Here is a 16,041-nt window from a genome sequence, read left to right as displayed (position 1 = left end):
CTCCCTCCCCTCCCCTCCTCCCACTAATCCTCCCCCACCAATTTTCCAGACCTTTGTGGGCCAGATTGAACAGCTCTGTGGGCCAGAGGACTGAGCACCCCTGTATACACAGTTTGAATTAGGACTATAGCTATATTTCAGTATGTTTGCAGTGGGTTGAACAGTTAGCACAATAGTAATCTTTAATGAATTGTGCTAAATAAAAATCCCAGAGTGAGCATATTAACTTGGATGACCTGGACAAATACCAAATCCAATTCTGTCAGGATGATATACCCCTTGCAGTCTACTGGATTCCTCATTTCCTGTTCAAATCCAGTGGGTATTATTGTGCGTCACAGATGTTACTGTGTTTCAGCCCAGTTGCCTGCTTTTCAATGATAGATGAAACAATTTCTACATAGTTTCTGTTTCACCTTCAGTTTGAGAAGCACTATAGGAATGAGTGGTACTGTACAATTAGGATTATATGCTTGTTTTCCCACATAAGTGAGTCACAGGGACTCCATTTCTCCTTACCTGTCTAATTCCTGCAGCAGCTTTGATATTCTGAGGAGACAGATTTTATCTTCGCTTTGTCACTGGCAGGACTACAATAATCCTGAGTCCCTCCCAGATTAAAATGAGAGGCGAGCCATATTTGTTCTTTTAGGCTAACTCTTCTTGGTAGAGACATTACCTTAATGTGCTATGCAAGCACCTGGACTTTGGGAACATCATGTGTTCACAAAAGCTTTTAAGTATGTGAAATCCCTGAAGATCTTTAGGTCAAAGCTTCTTTTTTTCTTTACATAGGCTTACTTTGCAGTTATCTGCTGTGACTTTCAGCTTGGCTGTGTCCTGGATTTGTGCAGAGCTGGGGGATGTTTTCTACATGAATTGCGCTGTATAAATAAACTGATGATGACAATGATGAAAAATGAAGACATTTACAGCAAAAGTGCATTACCCAGTTCTTAAGTAGAAGGTTTCTTTAAGCATAATTGTAACAAATAATTTGGCCACATGGGCTGACATCAGCAATAGCTTTTTCTATAGGAATAAGATGATTATAAAAATGTTACATGTTATACCCATCAAATGTCTTTTAAACAATTGCCCATTGAAGAGCCCTTCAATTTATGGTATATGCACATCTGTTTTAATTCTTGGTGGTTATGTTTTGTTTTCCTTCTTCATTTTATAAATGAAGTGAATTTTAGCTGGGTTAGTGACGGCCTATTTGAACAATCCTAGGGGAATAGAGATCTTAATTTATCTCTGGAACAAATACAGCATGGTAAGCATCCTCTGAGGGCTCCATCAGCACTATTTGACCTTGAGTCAGAAGCACCTTTTTGGGGGAGGGGGTGACAGGACAAGGTCTTCATATGCATGGGTGTATTCAGGATCATGGTGATGGACGTGCAGCCACACTCCCTTTGGCTGTGTGGCACATGTCCAGAGAAAAGAGCTCATTGCACATGTGCCACATAGCTGAAGGGGTGTGACTGCAACTCCTCCCTGTGATCCTGGATGCCCCTGAGCTCTCGGAGCTCATTGGCATGTCAGGGCTGCTCCTGGTGGTAGCTCCACGTGTGCCATAGTCTGTGCAGGGTCTGCCCAGAGTCCCTGCTTTCAAGCAGCTCCAGAGCCCAGGGGTTAAATACGGCTGCAATTTCCCCCCCCCTTCCCACCCTGAATTCAGCAGCAAGGGAAATGAAGAGAGGGGAAAAAGCAACAGTGCACACAGCTCCTCCCGGGCTGCAGAGCTGCAGTAAAAACAGAGGCTGAGTGTTGCAGCTGACCACTCGTCCCCTTCGTTTCCTTGCTGCTCAATTCAAGCATGGGTGATGGGAAAGGAAGAGCAAATGGCAGCAGTACTCACCTGCTGGGCTCTGAAGTTATATGAAAACAGGGACTGAAGGCCGACCCTGTACCAGCAAGCTGGTGAGCTCATATTGCTCCTAGCACATGCAGAGCTCCCAGTAGGAGCTCTGCTGACATGCCAGAAAGCTCTGAGAACTCACTGCATCTGCAGTACACAAGGGAAAGGAGGTGTAACCCCACTACTGCTCCCCCTCCCCCCTGGATCCATCCTTATCTATAGTTTATCCAGGCTTCCCTGTCAACTGTAAGCCAGGAATCAATTTGTGGTGGTAACTTCTGTGATATACAAGTAACCATTTTTAGTGAGGTCCCACTCGTATCTCAAGATTTACTTGGGCTTTCAGTCAATCAGTGACCAGAGTTGTTGTGTTTTGTGATGTGTATTATGGTAGTGGCTAGGAGGCCTGGTTGTGGACTGAGACCCCTTTATGCTGCACTAAACACAGAATGAAAAGACAGTCCTTGTCCTCTAGGCTAGGGACAGACATTACACACAAACCATTTTAGGTGATGAGACTCTGGTTTAAACCTGTAACAGAACAGATGTTTAGTGCACATAAACCAGTTTGAAAATGGCTGAAACTGGTTTGAGATGAACCTGGTTGAATGTAGTATCAGACTTAACTGACTTGGCTCAAACCAGTTTATGCAATGTGTAACAGGGACTCGAGGACGAGTCCTGTTACTCCCGAGTGGAAGACTTAGCAGGTGGAGAAGAGAGAGGATCACACCTGGGATCCATTTTGGCAATCATGCCAGGATAAAAGGGGGATAACCCAGGAGACCTGTTGCCTATGGACGTTCATGAGGGAGCAGAAGCCGAGTCTGTGTTCTCTGAGTGAGGAGTGGAGCGCCGGGAGGCAGACAGCAGTGGACCAAGGTAATTGAGGGCCTGCTGAGGCCAGCCGTTCATGGGATGGACTAGAGAACCTGCAGCATCTCACTCCTTTGCCCACATCTGAAAGACAGACAAGGGAATAGGTTGAGAAAGAGAGGGAGAGATCTGTCTGAGAGAGCCAGCAAACACTGGTTGTTTGAAAAACCTTGTTGCAACTGCAGAGTGCTGGCACATGCAGGCACTCAAGAACTTAATTGATTCATTAACACGGGGAATCCCACCTGTGCCTAAGGTAAGGCTAAGTGCCTTATGCAGCATTGGGATCTTTCAGGCACTGTGCTTGGCTTAATAAGCAATAAACAGGGCTTGCAGCCCATTGTAGACACGCACCTAGCTTCTGAGCTTCTATTTATATTGGAACCTCTTCCTTTTAGTCATCAAAGTCATGGCGGGTGAGAACAGGAAGCTCGGAGAGCCCTACATGTCTCCATATGTCTGTACAATGTCTGTCCCTCACCCCTTGCTGGTTTAAGATGAACCAGATTCTACCAGCATCCTGGCCGGCTTTCTAGGCTGGGCAGGGCTCTGCTCCGCAGCAGAGCTGGCCCCTCCCCTCTGCTCCCTGGCTAGAGCTTTGGTGGAGACTGCAGGTACAGCAAGGTATGCCTGGCTTCCTCCTTTACTGCTCACTGGAGAAGCAGGAATCCTGCCCTCCCTCCCTCCTATCTCTCACAGCAAGGACCCTAGCCCCAGGGATCCTAGGCATGTGGCATGTTAGCTAATCCTGGGAGGTGTCTCTGTGTGAGTGTCTCCAGTTTCACTGGGACAGGCAGACAGACCAGTGATTGCTCAGGGCTTTTTGGAGGTAATCAACAGGTCAGCTGATAAACTGTTTAAGAAGAGTTTAAACCAATGGAGAGAGGCTATTGTTTTGCTGATGGGGTGATAAACACTGTTATTATCTCCCTGCTGGCTTGCTCACCTGTCATTTTGCTGTAGACAGTATAAAGAAGGAGGGAGAGAGATTGAAAAGCTCTGTATCATCAACAGATGCAGGCAGTGCACACCCCACCCCTTGCCTCTGAGTGCTAGCAGTGGCAACACTCCTGCTCCTTGAGTAGCCAGCAGGGAAAAGCCTGGGATGGTTCAGGTAGACCTCCCTAATCAAATCATCCTTCTGGGGCCTGGCCATGCCCTCCCTCAGCTCAGCACTATGCAAGGGAATGGAGGGCTGCTCTAGTGTCCCCTGGCTTCTAGCCTGAGCCACTGCAGGCATGTGCCTGAATTTTCTCAGTCCAGAAAATGCCTGTCTGGTTACGAACTGGTTCAGCCTAGCCAGGTTAGACTAACCTGCAAAGATTGAATTGATTCAGACTCAGGCTTTTTGAATGTTTGTCCTTAGCCCTAAAAAGCCTAAGCCAGTAGTCTAGAAGTGAAAGCCTCCCTATTCCATTTCTTAGCTTCCTGCAGTCTCCAGCTGTCAATATTGTGGTTGATTTTTTGACAGAACAATTACACAGTGTTCCAAGTCATTTGATTGGGCTGGGCCTGATATGGAAGGCTGCTTTATTGCTATCTAAGGGGAAATAACAAGTATCACTCTATTAAAGGTCAGAAACAGCAGGCAGGAAGGTAATGATTTGAAGTTACCTGACACTCCAGCTGTGCATAAAACACTGCTCTTTTTCACCTCTGTGTGTCTGAGATTTTTTTTTTTAATTTTTTTGCCACTTGGTGAGAGGTGTTAGTGTCTTGCTTCAGCATCTTGAATCCACACTTCATTAGCACAATTGTACCTAAGAGAAAGCTCTTGCACCTTAAAATCCTCCACTTGAGCCACTGCAAGGTTTACTAGCTCTGTGGCAGCTGTTAATAACTACACATTTGTCATGTGCTGCTTAATTAGTGTACAGCGTGAATCACAATACTGAAAAAAGGGATGAAACTGAGGTAAATGCAGCTGATATATCAATAGCACTGCTGTGAGCATAAAATGCCTCCATGTATTAGCCTTACAATACTAAGGTCCCTATTAATATAATGTATGGCTGTATAAGTTCAGGGGGAGGGAGGCAGCATTAAAGCTGACATTTCCCTGCAGGCATGAAGAATGAAATATTAGTCTGACCTTGGAGTGGTGTCTCTCTTTTTCCTGGTTTGATACCTACCTGGGTGATGATACCTGCTATCAAAAAAGAGCAAATAAAGAGCACATCACCTGTCTTGCCCTAGCCAAATCAAGACCAAAGGCTCCCATCATTATAAAGGACTGGAGTTGGCAGTATTTGAGCCCAGCTGGATCTACTTGTTAATTTATTCACTGTGTGGCTTCCCTAAATGAATGCTATATTTAACATCACCTGTATTTTGCTAATATGGACATCACTATTCCTATATACTGTTTCTCAATATGTTTGTGCCTACACTGTACTAGGTTTTGTATGTGTACCAAATATGAAATGGGGCCTATCCCAAAGAATGACAAAACAAGTTTTTACCTGCCCTTCTCTACAGCCCATATCAGAGATGTGGAGTGGAAGCACACAGCAGCTAATTGATTTGTCACACAGGAAATCAAGGGCAGAGACAGAAATAGAAATGGCATCTCTTCAGTTCCAGTTCTGTACCTTAAACACAAGACCAGCTGTCCACTACACTAAAAACATATAGGAAGGATCAGCCATATCACAGTTTAGGTTGGGATCCAGTAATCACAGATCTGGACCCTGAGCTGGGGGTGGAGATGGGGGTGGTCTCACAGAGATAGATAAGAAATCCCACTGATGAAGAGTGTGCAGGAAATACAGAAGGGACCATGGACAGGATGGGGAGCCAGGAGGGTTACAAACACTTAATCAGTGTGGGCCCCGACTTGTTGGGGGAGGGCCTCTCGTGCAGTGAGGTTCCTATAGACTGGATTGGATCCAAGTGCATTTTAGTCTCAGTTCAATACTGTATAGCCACCTGGCTCTGCAAGTGGAATTTTCCCCCTTCTCTCCTGGAGTCAGCTGTGCCTGTGGGCACTGGTCCCCCAACCTGTGGAGGGCTCTCAGGTCAAAGAACTCCTCTTCAAAGGGCAGATTCAGATTCTGGAGGGCAGCAGTGGGTGAGGAAGCTCCAATGGAGTGGGCAACAGAGAGTGCCAGAGCTGGTACAAGCATTCAGAGGTTTCTCTGTGAATGGCCTGAGTCCATATAAGGTATTCTTATAAATATACATTTTTACAGCGAACTCTCCTGCTTGTTCCCTTAACGCACTGATCTAGGAAAAAAGACTGATTTCCACGGAGTTTTTCTTCCTCCAGAAAGTGGGAAGGCATAGGCCAGAAGCTAGTCTGCAGTATAGATGATGGAAGTTCAGGGTGCAGTTACCCACTCAGGATAACTATCACGAGAGGAAAGATGGTCTTATAATTAGACAACTAAAATGGGACTCAGCGGATCTGAGAGTCCTAATTTCTTCGTAGCTCCACATCACATCGAGCAATTCACCTAATCTCTCTCCAATAGTGCTAATGATGTTCCTCTGTCTTGTCTATTTAGACGTAAGCATTCTGAAGTGGACTGTCTCCTGCTCTGCATTCATGTGTACGTGCATAGGGCCTAGATGTCAGCTACAGCTTCTGCACATTACTATCTTGCACATACAGTCAAATTGTATTTCCCTTGGTGTATCAAAGTGGCAGCCTTCTAACATCTACCATGCCAGGTTTGTGCCCCCTCCCCCTCCAAACACAAATATCTGTGTGTGATCCAATTACAATTATACCCTATTCAAGTCCTGAAAAGCAGTTAATGCAAAAATTGGGTGGGCCCTCCTGCTTGCTCCTTTTTATGACTTAGTCTCGAGGCTTATATGATGGTATGTTACAAAAATAGGTGGATTAATGTTTTTTTCAGGGACTTGAGGTTAGTAGGATCTCTTTAGGTGAGTTTTAAATAATGTTTACCCATGGACTAACTAGGGGTGAATTTTATCCCATTAGAGGAGTCTGATGATGCAGGTACTCTTACCTCAGTTATATCACCAGAAAGACAGGCTTTGTCTTTGTTAAAAAGCCAAACAAACTCATTTAATCCAGATTCTATAACTGAGCCTTCTTGTAGCACAAAACATAGCTCTCTACTATGCCATAAAAAGTGTTGGTGGTTAGTGAACACCTTGAGCTCCTGAGCAATTTGATACACAGTTGCAGAATGTTAGCAGAGCTGCTCAAAATATTTGTTGCAAACTGTTTATTTGACAGTGTTTAGATCTTTGATTCTGTTTGCAAACTGAGAATAGAAAAGGACAGTAGCTCTTTAAGGGCTGGTAAAATTCTTTCCATGTAGTAATAGAAATCACCTCAAAAATCACCTCCTTATCCAAACCCACTTTGACCTAGCTTTGTGCCATGTTTCAGTTGAAACGATATTCTAGTGATTTGGGGTTGGGAGGAGGCAATCTCCAATTTTTAACATCACGTTGTGGGACTTTTGTAAGCCATCATAATATATCCCAATTCTCTCCTAACCATCTTATCAATCAATGAATGTCTTTAGAACCAGAGGCATAACCAGGAGGGTTTGTGCCTGGGCAAACCACATGGGAATGTGGGGGGAAAGGAGGTGCAGGTGGGGAGGACGCCAGGGGGTTCCAGGACTGGAAGGTGCGCAGGAGTCTTGCCTATGCTGGGGACTCAAAAATGCCCCCCAGTTGTTGCTGCCACTGCTGTAGCATAGTTTACCTACCCTAGCTATTGCTCTTTAAGGGCTTCTGCTACAAGAGTGATGCTGTGAGGCTGTTCTTGGTGCCAAAGTGAGGGCTCTACAGGGATGAGGGGAAGATTCTGACACCCTTTCTAAATTGGTGCCTTGCCGACCCCCTAGTTACACTATGGATTTAGCATTTACCCCTGGCTCTGAACTGCTGAATGTTATTTGTATTGCCTGTGCAATAACTGACCATATAGTTTCATGTATTAGATGGCATCTGTTCCAACTCCCCTACTCTCTCCCTCTCCCCGCCCCCCTTTGCTTTGGCTGAAATCTTGACAATATATGAAAAACAGACATGGAAGTCCTTCGACTAGTATGACAACAATATGGTTTGAGATTGGCTCTTATAGGCATAACATCATTGACATAACAAGGCATGGAATGAAACTCTTTTTAAGTTTAAGGAGGGCAATTCTGGGGAGGGCAGGCCCTACATGCTATGCTGTTTTAGTCATGGTAAACCTTTAGAAAATATTAATTAGAAGTAGCAGACTTTTTTTTTCCTATTCGTTGTTGATGTATTTTAAAGATAGGAGTTTCAAAAGCACTGAGGTGGTTGTCATCTTCTCCCACGTGGGGGTTTTCACCGCTGACTTCAACAGGAACAAATTTAACCCAAAGTTGAGTGCATTTAGAAAGACCTTCCCTAAAATACATGTAACATATGGTCAAATGATATGGTAAATACAGACCTGTGTTGGTATGCCATACAACTCCCCACAGTAATGCCAAGAACAAATGGTAAAATAAAATAAATCCAAGCCTCTAAGTCTAAAATATGGTTTTGTACTGTTATTTCCAAATAACATGGATAGCGTTAGGACCTCTTTTAGGAAAGTTTGAGAATAATACTTTAATACGAGAACAACTGTTTACTATATTTCTACTGCTCTTCTGACTTCAGTGGGATTATCTTTACCATGCCACATTGTGGAGGGAAGACAGAGGGGCTTTTCAGACTGAGAAAATTTAGAGTGGGGAACTGAGGAGTATCCACAGCTGGGTAGAAATAATTAGAGGAACTATATGCTAGGTTATTGTTGATGGTATAAAGAAAAATCCAGAAAGGGATGTTATCTTAGATTGACCTCTCTGCATCTCCCCACCTTCCCACACCCACTCCAATGTTTATAGGATGTAGGCTTTCAGTATTTCCTCAGTTCATTTTCTGCATAGACTAATAATCTACTTTAAAAAGCACTGTTCCCACTGGAAGCAGAAGTGCCTGGTGGTATTGTTACTAATAAAGAAGGAAATTGAAATAAACAGTAGCTCTTATTTACATGTCTAACCAGGGCCCTGTTCCTGTACTGTGTTTCTTCCCTCTTCCTCCTGCAGGTTCACAGTGCCTGTTCTTAGCCTGCATGAGGAAGACCATGTTCCTATGCAGGCAGTGTGTCAGCGCGAGCTTGTAACAGTACTACAGGTTAATAATGTGATGTGACTGACGATCTTGTTATTTGACAGCCTGTCAGCAAATACAGGGCATGAGAAATACCATGTCAGAAAGCAGTCTCTTTACCTTCCTAGGTGAACTTACACTGATCCTGACACTACCTTCCCTCCGGCAGTCTCAAACAGTTCACAATAATTCCATCCACACTCCTAACAAGATCATTTTGGTGTGCCGCCAACAGGCTTGTCAGCTCTCTTTCCTACTCCCTCCCTCACTAAGCAGCCAGTACATTTTGCATCCCTAGATGAGTTAGGGGGAGTTTTGAAGTTTCTGGAATAATTAGAACCAGCCCTATCAAGGTTGTGCAGGTTGTAAATCAGGGTGGAACTTCATTCTTTTCTTCCTTTTAGGTCCTAATTTGGAATAGATCTGAAAGTTAGATGGTTTGGACCGCACTGTACTGCCAACCAATGCTAAACACGTTGCTGTCTTGCTTCTGGAAGGATTGGAAACTAATGTGCATTCTGTATCACCCTCTATATGCTTGACACAGTAACAGGTGACTCTCTACCTGGCTTAGAGAGTTAGGTCCTGAAAGGAGAAGATTAAGGGAAAGGATTGGAGGTTCTGGGTAGGAGCCTTCCAGATCATGACTGCTTACTTGAAATTATGCCACAATTATTTAGATGGCTGGTAACCTAAAAAGGCGATAAGCAAGTGGTCTTCCTTCATATCACAGTTGGCACTACTTGACACTTGTGGAGGCAATTTGAACAGAAACTCATTAACCATCTCACCCTAAGGTGATCATCCCAAGTCAAGACTGAGGCATGTTCCCGAGCCAGCATATGGAAGCTTGATAGGAAGGACTTCACTCTCCAGGGCTGTTCATTCAAAATGTTGAACAAATGAGACAGAGAGAGAGAGAAATGAGATCTTGTGGAGATTTCTAAAGCTGAAAAGCTGATCATTCAGGGGGTTCAGCATCAAGAGAGTGGTAAGATATATATGTTTAATTAGAAAAATGTTGGCTTATTTCTGAGTCTGAGCTATCTCCTTTGGAAAAAAGGTACAAATGCTAGGAGGTCACTCAAGTGGTAGCATGGGGTGAAGTTCACACTTTAAATGGCATTATTTATCTCTGAGTACCTGGTGGCCAATAATCATGGTTTTGGATCCTGGTGATCATTAATTGTTGTGGATTTGCTCCCTCAAAATCAGTTTTAGTGTTTTTGCTTTGAAAACAACATTTGCAGCTAAATAACAGTTTTCCCACATGTGACAATGTGATTTATGGTTGCTGGTTTTGACAGCAATAACATTTTTTCCACACAGTTTCACTGTGATATAATATGGTGTCTGTGTGGTAAAGAGTAAGGAGTGCAGTAAAATATAAGGAAGGAAAGGGGGTCAGGAAAGACGCTGCAAAAAGAGGATTTTTCTACCCACCTGGATAAAAAGGGCCTTTTCTGTCAGTACAAAGTGCTAATGAGCTGTAGAGTCAATGAAAAACAGTGGCAGGTTACAGAAATGAAACTGAAAAATACTTTGCCCCTGCCATGTATAGCCCATTTCCTGTAGTGTTCTCCAATAAATCCGTAAATATTACATCTCGCCCAATTCTCTGTGAGGCAGCTGAGCGGTGTAGGATCCTTTTCACAGATGCATGCATTGATTTCCAAAGAGGCTGCAAACCAAATCTTCAATTGGTTTAATTAGCATAGTGCAAGTGAAGTCTATGGAGCTGCACAAACTTAAACCAGGAGAGGATCTGCTCCTAAACTATTGATGCATTGTCATACAGTGATATAGCAGCAGAGCCACAAAACTCATTCCCAGTCCCTATAAACTATAAACTACCTACTTTCATTATTAATAATAGCAAACAACATTAGGGGAAATAGACATGATGACCTAACAGGGCTTTTCCAATTCTTATGTATTTGCCTTTCACTCAGTTTCACTTGTTGATGAAACTGACAAAACAAAAGGATCTGCTGTGAGTCAGGATGTGCTGTTGTTTCCCAGCAGAGTAAAGGTGCAAGCATGTGTTATGCAAAAGCTGTTTGTCCTAGCTTCATTAACTAAATGAAGTACCATTCTTTGTGCTAATATTTATGTTCTCTCTACTGCATTTGCATCTTCAGTGTAAAACAAGAGTCTATAAACAGAGGTGCAGCTAGTGAGATGTCCACTAATCATGTGCCTTCCAACCCTGAACTATGGCATTAGAGATTGTAGAATGGCCATAGCAGCTATGAAGCATACCCTCCTCACAGATTCACAGAAGTTTAGGGCTGGAAGTGATCTCATGAGATCATCAGGTCCAGTTCCCCTGCTCTGGGCAGGAAAGACTGCTGGGGTCAAATAACCCCAGCCCGGTGTGTGTCCAGTCTCCTTTTGAAGATCTCCAGGGTAGGTGCCTGCACCACCCCCACTGGAAGTCTATCCCAGAATAGTCTGTGCATGCTATGTCTGTGCTTGTAAGCTAAAAATACCTAAGAAGGGAGAATCCAGTCACTTGCATTTTGAAACTATTTGGTAAATTCTGATCTGTTACAACAACACAGTTCTAGAATATTTCAGCTGAAGTAAGAATCTGGCCTGTAAAGTTGAATGACAACCTTGGACTGGTTGAAGGTTGAATGACAACTTTCTTATCTCACAGAGGCCATTACTTGGCCTGTCATGATGACTGTCAGATGACCACAGGTACATTCAGTTATGCCTTTCCTGACAGGATGTGTAATGAGTCATGCAAAGGCTTTGATGGAGCATCACAAAAAGGATAAAGATTTTCTTTCCACAAACAGATGCTAATTACAGTTTCAGATAGGTATCAAGGTCAGCTCAAACCTCAATGAATGAATGACCTGTGTAAGGTGAATTGAAGTCCCATAGAGCCCGTCCTTGGAACCCTTTAACTCTTTTGTGTAGCCTGTGCTATAATGGTTAATTCTCTTGGGACAAATCATTAGTTAGTGTATATTGGTTTACCTGTGCTGTAGTCAATGAAGCTGTGTCAGTCTGCAGCAGCTGAGGATCTAGCGCACATTTTTTGGGACCACAGTTCATGGGGGGTTGGCTTAGTCACTCTTCTGCTCTGTTAGCATATTCAGAATGGCTCAGGGTCTCCGGAAACATGGGCAATATTGCTCCGTGGCTAATACCAGGACATTTGTATACAGCAGCTGTGAAACAGACTAGTGCCACATAATTCAGGGTAGATTTTCTTGTGTTATAAAGCACCTATGAGTTTAATCAGCCAAAAGCTGGACAAGCTGAACATTCAAGGCACTGCATTTTTGTGCTGTACCCACCCACTTCGTGGTCTCAGCCCCAGTGATCTGGGGAGGTAAAACACCAGTATTATTACAGGTTCGTAATGCCTTATGCTGATTTTCTTACTGCCTCAGCTCCCAGATGGCTCTTCAAGCAGCTAATAATTTCCTATTGTGTGGGACATATTCAGATTTTAAGTTTTAATTAGAAACATTTTTTCACCTTCTCATTCCCCTTCCATTCAGCTGTCCTGCTTCCTCCAATCTTTCTACTTTTGCCTTGATCCAGTCAGCTTTGTAGTTCTGGAAGGTGCAGTTTTGTACTTGCAGCTCCTATCAAAAATGAACTTGTAATATTGCCTTTGGGACTAGTGAAAAATTCATTAAGAAGCAACACATTGGGCCACAGTTCAAGGATTTCAACCCTCAACCTAGAAATCATAACTGTCATACAAGTTTCAGGAGCCTTAGAAGGCCTCTTTTGGGGATTACTGGTTTTAGGACATGTTTCTGCTTGGCCTCAGCCAGGGAGGAAATTTTGAGTCTATCCATAATGTCTTTCAGAATCTCATGGCTTGTTGCCTGCATTGCTTTAGCAAAAACTCAACCAAATAAACAATAGAGGGGCACTAACTCTGGGTGTCAACTTAGGAAGGTGTCAGAATCATCTTCCACTGTGCAGAGTCTGTGCCCTGGTGGCAAGAGCAGCCCCATGGGGCACATCCAGACAAGCACAAATATACGGCCTGCGGCACTGCACATGCTGCATATGCAGGTGTTCCCTGTGCTGATAATTTGCAACATGGGTGGGTTTTTTGACACTGGAAGATCCTGGTGTCAAAAACTCCCCATGTCTTAAAAAAGTAGGGTGGCATATGTGGCGGCAGCGTGTGCCGCCAGAAACCAGAGCCTGGCTGGCGAGAGCTAGCTGCCAGCCAAGTTCTGTGCTGCCGGTTTGCCATAGCTGCAGTCCCTGGAGGCCCCCAGGACCTCAGGTAAAGCTGCTGAAGCCAGCCTGGCCCCAGCTTACCTTACCTCACCTGGGGCAACATGCCACGTGCCAGAGCACATGTGCCTGGGCATTTCCTGGGGACAAGAAGTAGTAGCACATATTATGCCACTGCTGTTTGTCCCCAGGGAAGGGCATGTTCCTGTTCATGGGGACGCACCTATGGTGATTAAGTAAGAGCTGCTTTAAGAATAAGAGCCAGGTGGGGCAGAGCATATGGCAGTGGGATCAGCAGCAGATCCTGGTATGGGTAAAACTCTTGCCCTCTCCCCCACTCTCAGAACCACAAGTTCCCCTGCACTCAAAATGACGTGCCCTCCAAGCTCTTCAAACTGTACCCCTTCATGCTTGCAACCCATGCGTTCCCTCCTCCTCTGAACTGTGGCCCCTGCCATTTCTTGGTACCATGTGAACCCCCACAGGCTCTTGGAACCATGTCTCATCCTGCTTTCCAGCAGGGTTTGCCCAGGGCACAAACCCAGCTTGTTACACGTCTGCAAAATGACATTGTTTTGAAAAGGCTGACTATGTGCTGAACAATTCAGCTCCTAAGAACTGATCTCCAGCCCACAGAATAGTTGGGATGTTTAAAAATTCATCTTTTTCCTCTAGTTCCCCCTTGTGCAAAATCCTAGGAGAATCATGGGGTTGTTTTTTTACCAGCTAACTTGGCAGCAGATTTTCATAAGGGGAGCATGTGCGCGTGTGCTCTCTCTCTCTCTCACATCTTTATACAACCATACTGTGGCTACCTGGATCTTAGATCCAGTTGCTGGGGGATTCTTGAGCTGGATTATATGCTTGCTCCACATCTATGCCAGTCAGTAGAATCAGGTGTTAGCACCGAAGGGGGATATCATGCCCTAAAAAGAGACAGAGAGCTGGAAGTAACCACTCTAAACTCCTGTGCCTAAGTCAGCCCTGACAGATGCCTACCCAGTCTTCACTGGTATTAAGTACTTACTATTTTTTATTGATTGCCGGTGATGTGCTTCATGCATAGGATTCTTCACAGTAGTCCTGCAAGGTATCGTTATTTCAGAACTAGGGAAACAGAATGAGAGAGGGAGAGACTTGCCCAAGGCTACAGAAGGAACCTATGTCAGGTTAGAATCTAGGCCCATGTGACATTGTCATGTGTGCTGTCCACTAGACCTGGCTCCCCTGCCTTTCTTCCTTTAGCACCTCTTCTTCGGTGTTCACTGGTGCATACTTTCTTAAAAGCTTTCTTTCTAAGCTGCTTCTCCATGACAAACAAAGCATGAAAAATGCAGCATGAATAACAGAGAACTCCCTTTCTCCTGAAAGAGATAGAGACACACACACAGTGTGCATCTGGTTCTATCCTGAGTACACAATAGGGAAGGGAAAACTAAAGGGGATTATAAACCACCCACACACTTGCCTAATTCTGGCTTTGGTTGCAGGCCTCACTGACAAAATTTACAGTGGCACAGTGGTTGCTGTAATTTGTATCGGTTTGTAGTCTACCAGCACAGTGAAGTAAGTCATGGAGTGTAATAGCACACCTTCCATGCCTATCTACAAAAGATGCCATCATACAGCTATTATATGAGATGTATGCTAAGAGGGAAACTCAGGATGAAGTATTCTGCAGTGCTAGGGTTGAGTAGTGTTTGACTCTTGGGGCAGGTCCCCATGTGCAGGGGTGTGCGGTTTGCGGTGCCACAGACTGCTTTGTGGTGCCACAAACTGCATGTGGAGAATGTGAAAACATGCACCACACTGCAAAATTTGGCCAGCAATGCTCTGGTTGCTGGCTATGCTGCGTGCTACTGGATCTGTGCCCCCGCTACACCAGAACTATACCAGGTAATACTGCTGGGGCCGCCATAGTTGCTGGCCCCAGCCTCCCCTACACCTACTTGGGACAACTTGCTGCACACAGAAGTGCACATACGGGGCATGTGATGGGGCTCAAAGCAGCTGCACAAATTTGTGCTACTGCTATCTGTGACTCTACAAGCACACGCCTCTGAGATGCTAGTTTACTTTTAGTTGCAATGTAGATGCATGGACAGGTTCTTGTTTGAATTTTGGAAAGCTCCTCTAAGGCTTGAATGAGCATATTGAAACTCTGTACCTAACTCTCCCTGTAAAACTGGCTGCCTATCCGTTCCTGGTTAGAAAATTCTTTAAAAGCTCGTTTCTGCACTTTGTCTCCTTACTCTGTTTGCCTGCCAAAAACAAAGACTAACTTCCCAGCTTGGCAGCTGCTTAGTGTGTGATGTCATTTTTAAACTGCCCTGAAGTTTGCTTCAGTATTTGAACTATCTAGCCCCGATTCAGTGTTTATGACTGCATCAACCCACGAGGAATATCATCTCAAAGAATTGGGCCTCTGTTGGCACAACAATAAAAGCAAAACATTCTCAATCAGGGAAGGAGCTGTGCCAGGAGACCCATCCCAGAATTACCTGCTGAGTTTCCTAATCTACACTGGCAGGATATCAAGTCCCAAAAGCAAGAGAATGACCCATCATGTTCTTCGTTCACATAGTTGGACCACAGACAATTATTATTTTCCCAGGGGTGTGTGAGCCAAAACCCCATTGCTATTTTTAGTAGTTAGACTGTAACACTTTTCTGGAGGGGATGCTTTTTGTTCCACTGCACAATACCTACCACAACCAGGTCCTGACTAGCAACTGGGACTCCTAGATGCCACCATTGTGCTGTTATTGATTATCGATAGCACTGTAGGAGCTCAGGTATCCCTAATAGTTACCCTTCCCACTTGTTATTGCTCAGTATTTTCCACTGTAAAATATTCTACTATTTTCTTGGGCTATGGGCACCAGCCCTTCCAGGATTCCTTATATGTATCGTGGCTCAGAGGGCCAAGTGGATGCCATGTTTGTAAAGCCGAG

The sequence above is a fragment of the Gavialis gangeticus genome, unplaced genomic scaffold, assembly GCF_001723915.1.
Source record: "Gavialis gangeticus isolate Ggan-Ray unplaced genomic scaffold, GavGan_comp1, whole genome shotgun sequence".
Taxonomy (NCBI): domain Eukaryota; kingdom Metazoa; phylum Chordata; order Crocodylia; family Gavialidae; genus Gavialis; species Gavialis gangeticus.
Note: the sequence above shows the minus strand (reverse complement) of the source record.